Here is a 12822-nt window from a genome sequence, read left to right as displayed (position 1 = left end):
GCCCCTCTGCGACCGACTTATGGCTGGTTTTGCTGGGTTTTTGTTTTGTTTTTGCCCAGACTTCCTACCACCTGCTCCCCCTCTCGCTCTTTGTCATTTTTTTTCGCCAACTCTGTACGCATCTGAACCGTGAGATTTTGTTTCATGCAAAAAGCAAAAAAAAAACAAGAGCCGCCAAGCTAAACTCTGAAAAAGTAGAAGTACTCGGCTGCGCATGCGCAACACAGAACGAGATAGCGAGCGGAAAAAAGGGAGAAGGGGATAGTCGACCCGTGCAGGTGTTTTGCGCTTGGAACAAGGAAACCAGCTTATAAATTATAAGTTTGGCTCATTGCAGTTGCAGCCATGTTTTCGGGGGTATGATATATGGCCAAATCGGTCGCTGTTTAAGGCTTATTACAAAAGGGTTCAAAGGTTGGAAAAACTCCGCATTTCTAGCATAAACTAAAGTTATTGGGTGGACTTTTTAGTTATTTACCTTTTTTGTTAGCTTATGATGGATGAATAAGATTCGAAATGAATTTTTAATTTCTTATTATATTAATAATAAACGTTATCTACAATTGTATATTTAAGTGCCTTGGAATTTTTAACTTTGTAGTCTTTTTTGGGCTGTTAACCTGCCGCTATTTGTTTTTAATATTGCCAATTAAAACATGATTATTATTATTGTTATAACAATGAAAAAATATTTTAATGATTGCTAATTGCTAATTCTTGCCATTTAGCAATTATTTTTAGTTTTAGTGACTAACCTTATCATGGCAGCAATTACTTTAACAATTGGATTTCGCGTAGTGTATTGCCTCGATCGGTTCAGAATCCACAAACAAAATGTTACAAGTCTTTACAGAACTGGTTCGATCCTGTGGGAATTGTGCAATGTAAAATGTATCTGAGCTGGGGATAAATTAACATAAATAATGAGACTGTAGGATTCATTGGGGCTGTAAACTTGAACATATTATGCCCGCGATACGATCAATGGACGTGACCATGAACGCAGTTCACTTTAATTTGGCAATTACTTTTCGCGTTTGGGTGAGGTGGAGATTATTTTAGGAACAGCCGAAACCACCTTTAGCATTCGTCTGAATCACATTTGCTTATCGGTTGATAAGGCCGTAAAAAAAACCAAAATAACAAGCAGCAGCACACAGCTGGTTTTAAAATTAAATGGGTTTTTCCACCAAACGAAAAAAAAAGAAGAGCATTAGTATCCTGTTCAGGGCTTGAGGTTCCAGCGAAACAGGAACCGGCTAAGTGGCCAGCCGAGGATCGCGACATTTCCCATTGTCAGGCCGAGTTGAGTCGAGTGTCTGGCCCTTAAAAAAACACATTTTTGTCATATTTTTGAGAGACCATCGGAACCGGCTGGCAGGTAAGGAGCTCGCCCACGTCTCAGGTTCGTACTTTGCTTTCTCCTTGCGGAGGAAAGTATCGGATTTCATAAAGGACATGCCATGTCCTTCGTTTAGCCCCGTTCTCGACGGATGCATATAGGCAAGAAAGTTCCCATGTCCTTTTAGCTGGAAAATGGAAAACCACTTGAGCTGCATGCGCCGGCCTCATGTCTGTAATTATGGAGAGCCCACTTGAGAGCCACCAGCATTTCTCGGATCTGGTTCTCCCTCTTAATTGCATTTTATCTCTTGAGCATGCTACTGTTACTGTATCTCTAAGATACTTTTGTGCCCTTTGTTTTTGGGGGGAACTTCTGCACTTCTCCGATTCTCACGTATATTTGAGCATCACCGGGAGTTGGGGGCAAGAGGCCTTGTAATCATAAATAATAATCAATTTCCTGTGCCCAAAATGTTTCCCATCGCTCCACAAGTTTTCCATTTCCATTTCCAATTCCCAGCTGTGGAGCGTATGCAACTGCAAGTTTTCCTTTCTGGTGAGAAAATGAAAATAAAATCTGACAGCACAATGCGAGGTGAGGGGCCAATCGGCTGGTATTGTTTAAAACGTATTTATTGTTTGCCGTTTTTTGTCTGTATACATTCGGTTCTCCTTCGGTCCGTTTGTTTGATTTGTTGAACATTTGTGCACATTTGTTTGCCTCATTTGCATGGCAGTCGTCTAGCCCCCTGAAAATGGAGGCTGCCAATGGGGGCGTCTTCTCCGCCCAGAGAGAATCTGCCTCGGATTTCGCGGTGCTTCGGCTCGCTGCCTCGTTTTGTGGCGTTCACTCGGCCGCGGAGGTTAAGTGTTGGCCCAATCAACGGCAGCCCCAAATGCTGCACATGACGCATGCGTCTTCATCGTGATACCCTAGACTTGGGGTATATCAAACGTAGGTTACCTTGAAATACATTCATGATTCTTCTGAAATAAAAGTTTAATAATATTAAAAAACCACATTTATATAGGATTTTAAAGAAGTAAAGTAAGAAAACATTTACTATAAATCACTTGAGTTGAATAGTTCATATGAAATCAATCAAAAACTCACTAATATTGGTTCATTTAGAAACAATGTTTTGCTTAACTCATTCATGTATTATTAATAATAATATCGCTAATAAAATTATCATTATTTCTGAGCGATAAATATTTTTCGCTTACAAGTTATAAATATTCCTGATAAATATTTATCAAACTGAAAAATAATGACTTTATTTTTTATTTGTTGATTATTACCTATAAAAATGATAAGTACTTTTGATATGAATATTGATTCGGTCTTGCCATCAATTTCCTTTTAAATTTCTATTTAAAATCAACAACGTAAGCCCTACATTTTGTATGAAGTCAGACCATTTTTCCTCTTACCTATAAGAATCAAACCAGTAATATCCAAGTATTTTGATCGAGGGTATTGCTCGCTTCTTCTCCCATATTCCCCATATAATTCTTTGTTATCGTACGGCCAGCAGTGCAGTCTTCGTTCCCCCAAAAAACATATCTCATCCTGGCTACAGCTCTGTTTTGTTTATGACTTGGCCAAAAATACGAAAGCAGCAGATTGCGCCAGCTGTTGTGGGATGGCTTGAGATGAGGACGGGATGGGATAAGATTCGGTGCGAGGCTGGGGCGATCGCCTTACCCTTTTGCCACATTGTGTGGATCAAGAGATACTGCAATTAGTGAAGGGGGCACTTGCAACATCGGCAAGTGTGGGTGGCGAGGAGAGCTGGGGGCTGCACCATATGTCACTTGGGTAAGCTGAGCCTTCGCATCGGATTACCACTTAGTTGTATAGCTGCTCTCTGGATCCCCCAACTTCTTATATACAGATATTTTCTCGAGCCACTTCCATAAACATAAATCCAAGCCGGACGAGCGGTTGCTGCTTCTTTGCTTGTTTGTTGGTTTTTGCTTTTATGCGGCCGAAGGTTCTGGGCCGGAAACCGCCAAAGAGCATAATAAGTTAGGATCTAGAATAAGAATCAGAATCAGAGTCAAAGGCACAGTCCGCGGCACGCATGTAAGGTCAACGGCGTTGACAGTGATCTTGCATAATTGCAGGGCAAAGAAAAGAAGGTATGGCCCCGCCCCGGCTTAAGGTTAAGTTTTCTATACCCCTCGATTTTTACCCCCATTTGTTTTTTTTTTGCTTCTCTGCCAGAGAGCGAGAGTTAACCCCTTGATGGCCGCGGGGTCAGCTGCGGACGTGTGTGAATCATTGACAGTTTTTATGAAGCGCCGCATGCATCACTCAACGACATCTCAAGAAGTGCCCGCTGTCTCCTCATGTCTCTCAATAGCCAGCAAATGGGTGTGATGGATTCAATGTTGCTATTTGTACACAAGACGAAAAATTATTAATAAAGAAATCTTATAGATGAAACAAACAATCTGCCAACTTCCGAAAATTAAAAAAAGCCAAGTAAACATAACAGAAATGTTTACATATAACAAAAGATTACTTATATTCACTTTAATTATGTATACAAATAAATATAAAAGTTAGTTATGGTTCTTTAAAATACATGAAAATTCAGAAAAATAATAAACAAATATTTTCTGTGTAAATGAACAAGTCTTCGTGAGCAGACCGCACCCCACTTGCTGCTGGCTTTCAAAATCATTTCAAATTCAATAGAAGCAACAGCCCAACAGCCGAGAAATATTAAAGTCAAACGATGACGAAAGTTTTTATATCAGAGAGCCGGGATCTCTCGGAAAAAGCATTGGAAAAATTGGAATGTTTATGCCGAGCCGAAGTCGAAAGCGTTTGCGTTAATTAAAAACAATTAAAGTGGCAACATTTGTGGGGTGCCGGGTGGTGCAAGGGGTGGCCAGCATCGGGGTCGCCAGTAACGCTGGAATGGAAACCATCCATATATATATACACATATATCTCACGCACACGACCGATCCGCAGATCGAGCCGAAAAATAAAGGTTGGAAAGCGACAAATGTGGGTCGGGTTGAAGTTGACTTCTGGTAGGGCCGCAGCTCCCTTCTATCCATCTCTCCCCGGCGATCGGCTTGACTTTCCATACAAATTGTATAATATTAATTGCGGTTAATTGGGATTAACAGCTGCGCCAAAATGTTTGCCGCTCTTGATGCACTCGGCTCAGTTCACTGGGGGATCAGTTCCCTGGAATAATATAAGGGGAAGTACACAGCCAGAGGAGAAGCCCAAAGAGTGGCCACTTTCCTCTGGCACTTGAAAAAATAGAAGCACTGTTCCCTGAAAAACTTCGTCGTTTCAGGAAGTATGAAAATGAATCATATAATATTTTTACTATGCAAAAAATGAGCCGAAATTCTGGTACTTTTCACTTTAATTTGCTAGAAGTTTTTATTACATATTTTAAGTACTCATAAAATATACATGGCAATTAGTCACAATATGTTTTAAAACAGTTTGCCATTACTATTAGAACTTAATTTTTCTTATCTTTATGCCTTTAATTACTCTTACAAAAATATGCAAACATGTTTTCAATAATATTTTCCTGACTAACAGGGGGAGAGAAATGTGTATTCATAACATAAAATAAACAAATGTTTTTCAAAAACCTATTTTTAAATTAGAGGTATTTTTAAAAAATGTTTAGATTGAATACAAATTAAGAAAAACACATTTGACAAAGTTCAGATCTATACTAGGTTGTATAATGGACGTTTAAGAACGGAAGTCAGGCAGGCCTGGCCCAAAAATGATTTATGTCCGACCGGGTTTTACATCTCCAGCTCCCCACGTTTCATCACCGGGCAGCATCTATGGAGCCGGTTCCCATTTCCTGGCAAGGTGATGACAAAACTTTCAGAATGTCCCATCCGCGGATAGCCATTTGCGATTCGCCATGCCATCGTAGATGCCCCCAGCTCCGAACAAGCTCCCAGTTTCGAATCCGCCCAATAGACCGCCCCATCCGGCGATGACCATCCGGTGTCGATCGACTGGTTTCTGCCTATTTTGTTGTTGCCTCCGCACAGGATTGCCCAGCCATAATTGTGTGTGGTGTCTGTGTGTGGAAAATCACTAAAGAAAATCGTTATGCTCCGCATCCGAGGCGATTTTCCTGCCTGGAATTTCCGCTCTCGTTGGCGGCGCGCTAATTACTCTGATGGTTTAGGAATGGCGACACAGCGTTTGGGCCCTCTCAGTACCTGTTTGGTACTACTGTTCGGTGCGGGCCATCATCAGATTGGCCGCGTAGATTGCACACACATGTGGCAAGTAATTGTTTTGGCCGCACCGCGTCAGAATGATGCAGCGGAAGTAATTTGAGGTTGATGATGATGCTGCAGGCTGGCTGCCTTCTCCTCTCGCCGGGGTTAATAGGGGCACTCAGGGGTTAATGACTATCCTATGCACTTGCACTTTGGTCTGGGTAGTGGAAATATGGGGAAACATCGGTAGTGTTCCCCGAAATCAGTTGGATCTGGCCCACACAGGGAAAAAGATTATCTTTAAGGTGATGTTAAAAATATCTTTTGTTTGATTTTTATGAAAAGGTATAACCCAAAAATGTGTCTTTAAGGTAATACCTTTTTAATGTATAAAAAATGATATACCTTATTTTATTTTTTTTAAAAGACATACTTGTTCCCAAATTTCTTTCTGTGCAGAGATTTTTACATGTCCAAAGCCGGACCCCCCTTGCATATGAAATGAGGAACCATTGAAGAAATATTTTAAGGAAAAGAGAAGGGGAGTGAAGAGTAGAGTGAGACAAAAGACATAAGACCCCCAGCCATTCAAAACTGCATTTTCAATTTTCCAAAATGCCGTTCACCCATTTTGTCTCCCAAGCATGTGAGAAATGATGGGATCTTGGGTCATGTCAATGGCCAAGTGGCATTTCAAAAGATATTCAAATGGGTCCGGCTCTCGGGAAAGCGATTAGTGTGTCAGATTATGAAGAACACTCCCAGACAGAATATTCCGAATCGAAAGCCACTCTTTGCATGTCACAATGTTCGACGGGGAACATGAACCAAATAACAAACAACAAACATTGGCAAATGCACAAAGTCCAATTGCGAAGGGAGTGGCTACAGACAGAAACATATATGAATTTTACCTCGGATCGGTATTGAACATATATAGAGACGACGCGAGTGTGTGCAGCTTATGCGCCAGTCAGCCAATACTTTACTCAATAAAAATACAATTGACAAATTGTCATGGCGATCACGTAGCAACAACAGCAAGACAACGTGTTCTTGGAAGATTTTGGGACCCAGGACAGAAGATTTACCAGGGCCCATATCTCCCCCTATTCGCCCTCTGGCGACCCCTAGTTGTTGACTTGTGCTGATTGCAGCGTTTAAATCACCCCGACAACAACATCGTGTACACATGTAGGCACCTCATCACAATAACCCAAAAAGAGGCCCAGAAAACTACAAAACATTTCCAATTCTGGAATCCAGTTGTGATCTTTTTGTCAGGCTCAGCACGTTTGGAATATTTTTTGAAAAGTCAGCAGCAGCAGCAGTCGTGGTATCAGAACCCGACGCCATTATGGTTATAATACTCATTTGTATATATGCTCGTAATGGTTGCTGTTTTTCAGCTGAAGCATAGGGCATTCATTTTCACATTATGTGGCAAAAAAAAAAATGAAAAAAAAACTGATTAACAAACTGTGTTAAGCACCGAAGATCGGACCGAAGTTGGTGCTGAATTGAATTTTGATGAACACCCGCTGACAGGGAGACCTTTTTTCAGGGCTTGGTCTTCGTATTGGTCTCTTATGGGTTCAGAGACGGACCAGAGCCCCCCGAAAGTCGAGAAAACCGGCTCACAGCCTCGTCTTGGGCTCTGGGGCTCTGGTGCTCCGTCTCCGGCTCCGGAAGTAATTAATGCTTTACTTTATTTCATCTTTTTCACCTCCTCTCGGTGCGGCTTTTGTTTGCCATTGCCACATAAAACACAGAATCTATGCTCCGACTGAAAGAGTCGATGCCGAGTACACAGTACCCAGTACCCAGTACCCAGTGCCAGTTGGAAACTTTCACCAATCGTCTTTGCTTGGCATAGTTGGCTTTTTGCACTCTTTGACCGAATTGTCAGCTGGAAATGATGTGAATTTTCCAAGATGCCCAATAAGGCGGGGGCCACTACCACCACTCGAGATCGGGATCCCAATATGGCGCTTCTGCAGCGACATAATTGTGATCAATTGCCAAGTGGCATCCTACTGACCAAACCGAGCCAGTTGAGCACTCCATTCCTGGCTGCCTGATGCTGCGTTTATGTTTACCCTTTGTCTTCGCTTTAATTAAAGCGACCAGGAGCCGGGATCCGAACATCAGAGTATTGCCTTGTTTGCCAACTTGAGTTGCCATGCCGCAATCGGGCATCTGCATCGCATCCAACTTATCCAACTCATCCTCCTCCTGCTCCTCCGACTCCAGCGATTCCTCCTCCTCCGCCAGCTGCCACGAGTTGAGTCCGCGGAGTTAACGATCCGCTCATGGTTTGATTGATATCCCCCAGCAATGAATACGCTGAAAAAAATAACTTCGTTTATTGCAGTGATAGTAATTCTAGGTATGCAGGAAATCCAAATTTTATTATATCCATTTTTATGCTCAAAGCCTTTTTTCATTACAAAATGAATTTAAAGTTCGTATCTGTATCTATATATCTATCTTTCTTCTAGTGGATAATAATATTAATACTATTTATTGTCTATTAATTTGTTTTGACCTTATAGAGACTTTAATAAAATGTAAAATCATTTATCATTCAGTTTTTACAGTTAACGTCATTGTTAAGTAAACCATTTTAATTAAATATCTCAATTGGCCTATAAGGAATCCTCCCTACCTCCCTACCTTTAGATTTTTCCAAAACATATTGTTAAAAACGTGTATTTTTTCAATATTATATTTTTTCGGCTTAGTTCGGTAAATAATATTAGGTAATTTCCCAATTTTGTGTCCTACTAAGGCAACAATTTCTCTCTGTGCATAGATGCTAGAGCAGAAGTCTCCGGCAGAAGTCACTGGGCCGTGGCCAACCGAACCCAAGCCCAGTGGTCACCCAGTTGGACTCAGAGGCGTCTGGTATTCGGTATCGGTCGTTGGATCGGTCATGTCGCAAGCTCATTTTTTCCACAGCTCTTTTTTTCTGTTCATTAATTGCCAACATTTCATATTTTATTTCAGCGCTCTTCTACTCGTCTCTCTCGCTCGTTTTCCATTTGTTTTTCAATTATTTTTGTGGCCGCTGGTGTGTGTGTTTTATATATATTTGGTTGGGTATTTTAAATATTTTTTTTCCCTAGAAATCAAGCACGCTTGTTGTCGCCAGCGTTGTTCGGTCGGTTGTCGTCCTCGATTTGTCTGTACTTTTTGTTTTTACTCCACTGAAATACCGCTTGCACAGCTAAGTTCGGTTTCGGACTTTCTGGCATAGGCAGTGCAGTGCTCAGCACTTTCAGAGCGATGTTGATTATTATTGAGAACCCGGTGCGGCTCCGATAACTTTTGACACAGACAGATAGGACTCGGCTCGAGGCCTGATAGGGGAGGGACCGGACTTTGTCCGCCTGTGGGGAGCATGCTGAGCCAAGGTGATGCCCACCCATCTAGTCAAACATTCAATTGCGTAAGTCAACTGATACGGTCACATATCTCCCTCTATATAGAGCATAACCATTCCATTGGCATCCAACAATGCAAGCTGCGAATAAAAAATGTTTAGTCTGCCATTTCGTTTTTAATACGTCCAGCATCCGCCTACGAACTGACAATATATTCACACATTTTTTTATTGCCCATCAAATCATGTGAAGCCACGATTTTGAAAATCTGCAGTTAGCACTTAATTAACATTCGGCCTCTTTGACTCCTCCGAATTCAAATTCGGGCTTTGGTGATTTATCATGTGAGAAGATTGCCTTTCATTCTGAAGTTTCGAGTTCACTATGGGTCAGTCTGTTGTTGTTTCTGCCGTCAGGTGGGCATTTGCATATGAGAGCGATGGAGATTGCTGCCTCATAGCGGATGCTGAAATTGTGGGAATTCGGAAAACGTTTAGAGCACAATCGAATTGGTGAGCTGGAGATACGGTTCTCGAATACCTTTCAAACAACAAAAGGGAGATAAGTTCAAAACAGGCCCAGTAATGGGGATCCTCGGTTAAAAAGATAAGGAAAAAGGGGGATAACAACTGGGCCCTAGTATACTAGAATATTTTGGGAAATTTTGTACATTTTGAATTGCCCTATCAATGTATTTTAAAAATGAGTAAAAAAAAAGCTATAAACTATGATAAGGCTTTCAATTGTTTTTGTTACATACATATAATTTTGAGTATGAGATGCTGAACTCGAGAAGAAATAAGTTTTATACTCACAAATTACATCGCCTCTATAATCTTAAAACAACAGAGAATGAAGTGCTTACAAAATATATACCTTTCTTTCTAAAGGTTCCGGGGGTTTAATCAGACTCATCTTAAAAACGATATAAGTTTCTCTCCTCCCTTTTCCCTAAGCAACAATTTCCTTACCTCAAGTTTCTTACCTCATTCGCCCTAGAAACAAAGTTTTATCACCCCTTACAATGGGGTTCCGAGAAATTATGAAATTTCAATTGGAATGATTCACTGCGAGTACCGAGTGACCAAAACATCTCGATTCGCTTTGAAATTCATTTGTCAAAGTGTGGCATTGACCTTTGCATCAGTATCTTTCGTCACGGAGAGAACACAAGCAAAATTGGCACACATTGCGAAGACCGAAGCGCTGCTAACCCACAATTAGCATCTGGAACTGGGGATCGGGATCTGGATCTCGTATATGCCACAATTTCCCTTGACTTGGCTTTGTTTTTATTTTTGTTTTTTATTCTTGACATTGCCAGTGCAAACTGCAACAGTGTTTTGGGGTAAATGCATTAAAGATTCTTGCACAAAAAAGTGAGTGCGAAAAGGGAGTGGGCACGATCATCTCATCTCATCTGGCTGGCATCTCTTTGGCGCGATCTTTTTTTCTGGTTTGTTTCAGTGTCGTGAGAACTTTTTCGCGTTTGGGCGCACATCGTGTGAATTGAAAGGCCGGGCGGTGGAAGGGCGGTGGAGGGGAGGGGCGTTGGGTTGCGGAAACTCTCTGGGAAGCGAAAGTGTTGCAAGTGCTGGGAAAGCAATCGGCCAACAAGCAACAGGCAACAGCAACATTTGTCAGCGTTTTGCAATTGCCGTGGGTATCAATCGAACACTCCCTTCGCTAACCCTCTTGAAATAATGGGAAAATTGTTTTTCTGGGAATACTGCATTAACCTCAACTGCCTTCTAAGCTTGGAGAAGCATTCATATAATATTAAGAAGTATGAATATAATTATCTTTTAAAATATATTAATCACATTTTATCATAAACATTCTATATATTTATAAATATTATTTTTGAAATAGTTATCATATATGTTAACATATTATTTATTAGATATAATCAGTTGATTATTTTCAACGAGTTAAGGTTATACAAGTTTTCTAAACTTTCATGAATATAAAAAATCACTACGATTTTTCAAAGCTCCCAACTAATCTTTAACATTTTGTTTTATATCATTGCAGGTGAGTTCGCTGCAAATGTCCAATCTGGGTTCTCTACACATACATATGTTCGTTCGTGATTCGACAATTAAAGGTTTGTAACGCAATTAGGCAGGTGAGCTCGTGACGAAGTTTAGCTCAAATCCATTGAATGAGTGTCCAAAAAGAAATACAACCAAACAAACAAACAAGAATCCAAATGAGAATAAAATGCCAAACAATTGGAAATTCATTAAGGCCACTGTGGCAATCGCCGCTGTAATCAAATGCAACATTCAACTTTAAACTGCGGAACGCCGGGCTAAAACGCTACTCTCCGTTGTCGTGGCGACGAATCGTAGGATACCAAAGTTATGCATGAGGTGTTTTATGGCAAGAACGGCTCAGAGTTGTTACACAGAAAAAAAATTGCATTTGGGTTGATTTTAGCTAGTTTTAAAGCTATCTTAGTTGTTTTAAAATTTCAGAAAATGTGTTCATTTAGGTGATGTAAAAATGATTTGTTTAGATCTTGTCAATATTTGTTGTTGTATATTATTGAATTTACAAAGGTAGGGCCACTTAAAAAGGCTCGTAAAATTATTTCAATTAAAAACTGTTGACGTCATACTTTTTTAAACCTTTATCAGTGGCCATAAACCTCCATAAAGGTTGGCTAGAATTTTTCACAGTGATTTTTGAGAGTGCAACAGATACCCAGCTGGCGGCAGCCAATTGTTGCACTCTGCGATATTGGACAAAAGGCCAACTTCCCCCTCGCACTCAACCTCACCCCTTTTGGCCCTTAGTTCGGTGGTGGCGACACCGACACGCATGCGCATTGCCCGACAAAAGGGAATTCCCCCACCCGTTGACCCACCCCGCCCCCGCCAAAACAAAAACAGAGAGCAAAACAAAGCACAGACCAAAATACGGAGTTGGGAAAACTTAACGCCTGGTTGCCCACATCGGGAGTTCTTTCTCCCCCGAGCCAATCCCTCCCCGGGAACCCTCGATACCTCGATCCATGTGAGTGCGCTTGCGCCAACGCCGACGCAGAACTGAAGTTAGAGTTAAGGTATGACCTGTGGACGTCCAACAATGGCACACGGGGGTTAATGGTATTTCGTACTAGTTTATGTGCTACGATACAACGGCCATCATGCGACCGCTTCATAACTGGAACATCGCAGAAACCAGCACAGTGGGCACACAGGCGACCTGTGGATTTGCATGGCACACGCGAAATTCGATTCGATTCGTGTTCGTGATTTCACAACTCTGTGCGAATCGGCGCTGACAGGGCTCACCTTTGTACGCTAAACATGAATAATGCTGATAGATCGAACGCTAATCGAAGTCGGTTCTCTGTTCCAAAGGTTTTCAAAAACGTCGATTTAATGGGAATCGCTTTTACTTTGAAATGGTTATTTTTTAAATGAATGTTATTTTTTCTTTAAATTGCGACCTCTTCCTAAAGGGATAAACATTCATATTGAAAAAATTCAATAACAAGTTCAATGAAGTCAAGTCAATATAAAGGCAAAGCATAATATGCCGCCAATAAAATTAATTATTAGCCATTATATTATAAATTTGTTTCGTGTTCTTAAGGATTAACTATATTTTTTGTGTAAGCGCATTTTATTATTATTTTTTATTGTTAAACTTTAAAAAATGTATTAAATTTTGTTTGTGTTAATTCTTAAAGTTAGTTTTGTAACGAATTTAATTTGAAAAGTCGATAAGTATATATCGGGTTGAGTCTTCGCTAGATACAGCAAAGTTTCTTACCGGAAATGACATCACTACTTATCACATATCAAAATATCGGTTTGAAGCTGCGCTACCACCATCAAAGTTTTCT

The 12822-nt window shown here is 40.8% G+C and overlaps 1 protein-coding gene across 1 annotated transcript in view; it reads left to right on the top strand.

Annotated features, from left to right (window-relative positions):
* The window catches only part of LOC119552178 (epidermal growth factor receptor), a 42547-nt gene that overhangs the window by 2385 nt on the left and 27340 nt on the right, over positions 1 to 12822 (top strand). The gene's annotated exons all lie outside the window — the stretch shown is intronic.

This window comes from Drosophila subpulchrella, chromosome 2R (genome assembly GCF_014743375.2).
Source record: "Drosophila subpulchrella strain 33 F10 #4 breed RU33 chromosome 2R, RU_Dsub_v1.1 Primary Assembly, whole genome shotgun sequence".
Classification (NCBI taxonomy): Eukaryota; Metazoa; Arthropoda; class Insecta; order Diptera; family Drosophilidae; genus Drosophila; species Drosophila subpulchrella.
Note: the sequence above shows the minus strand (reverse complement) of the source record. Positions and strands in the feature narration are given on the sequence as shown.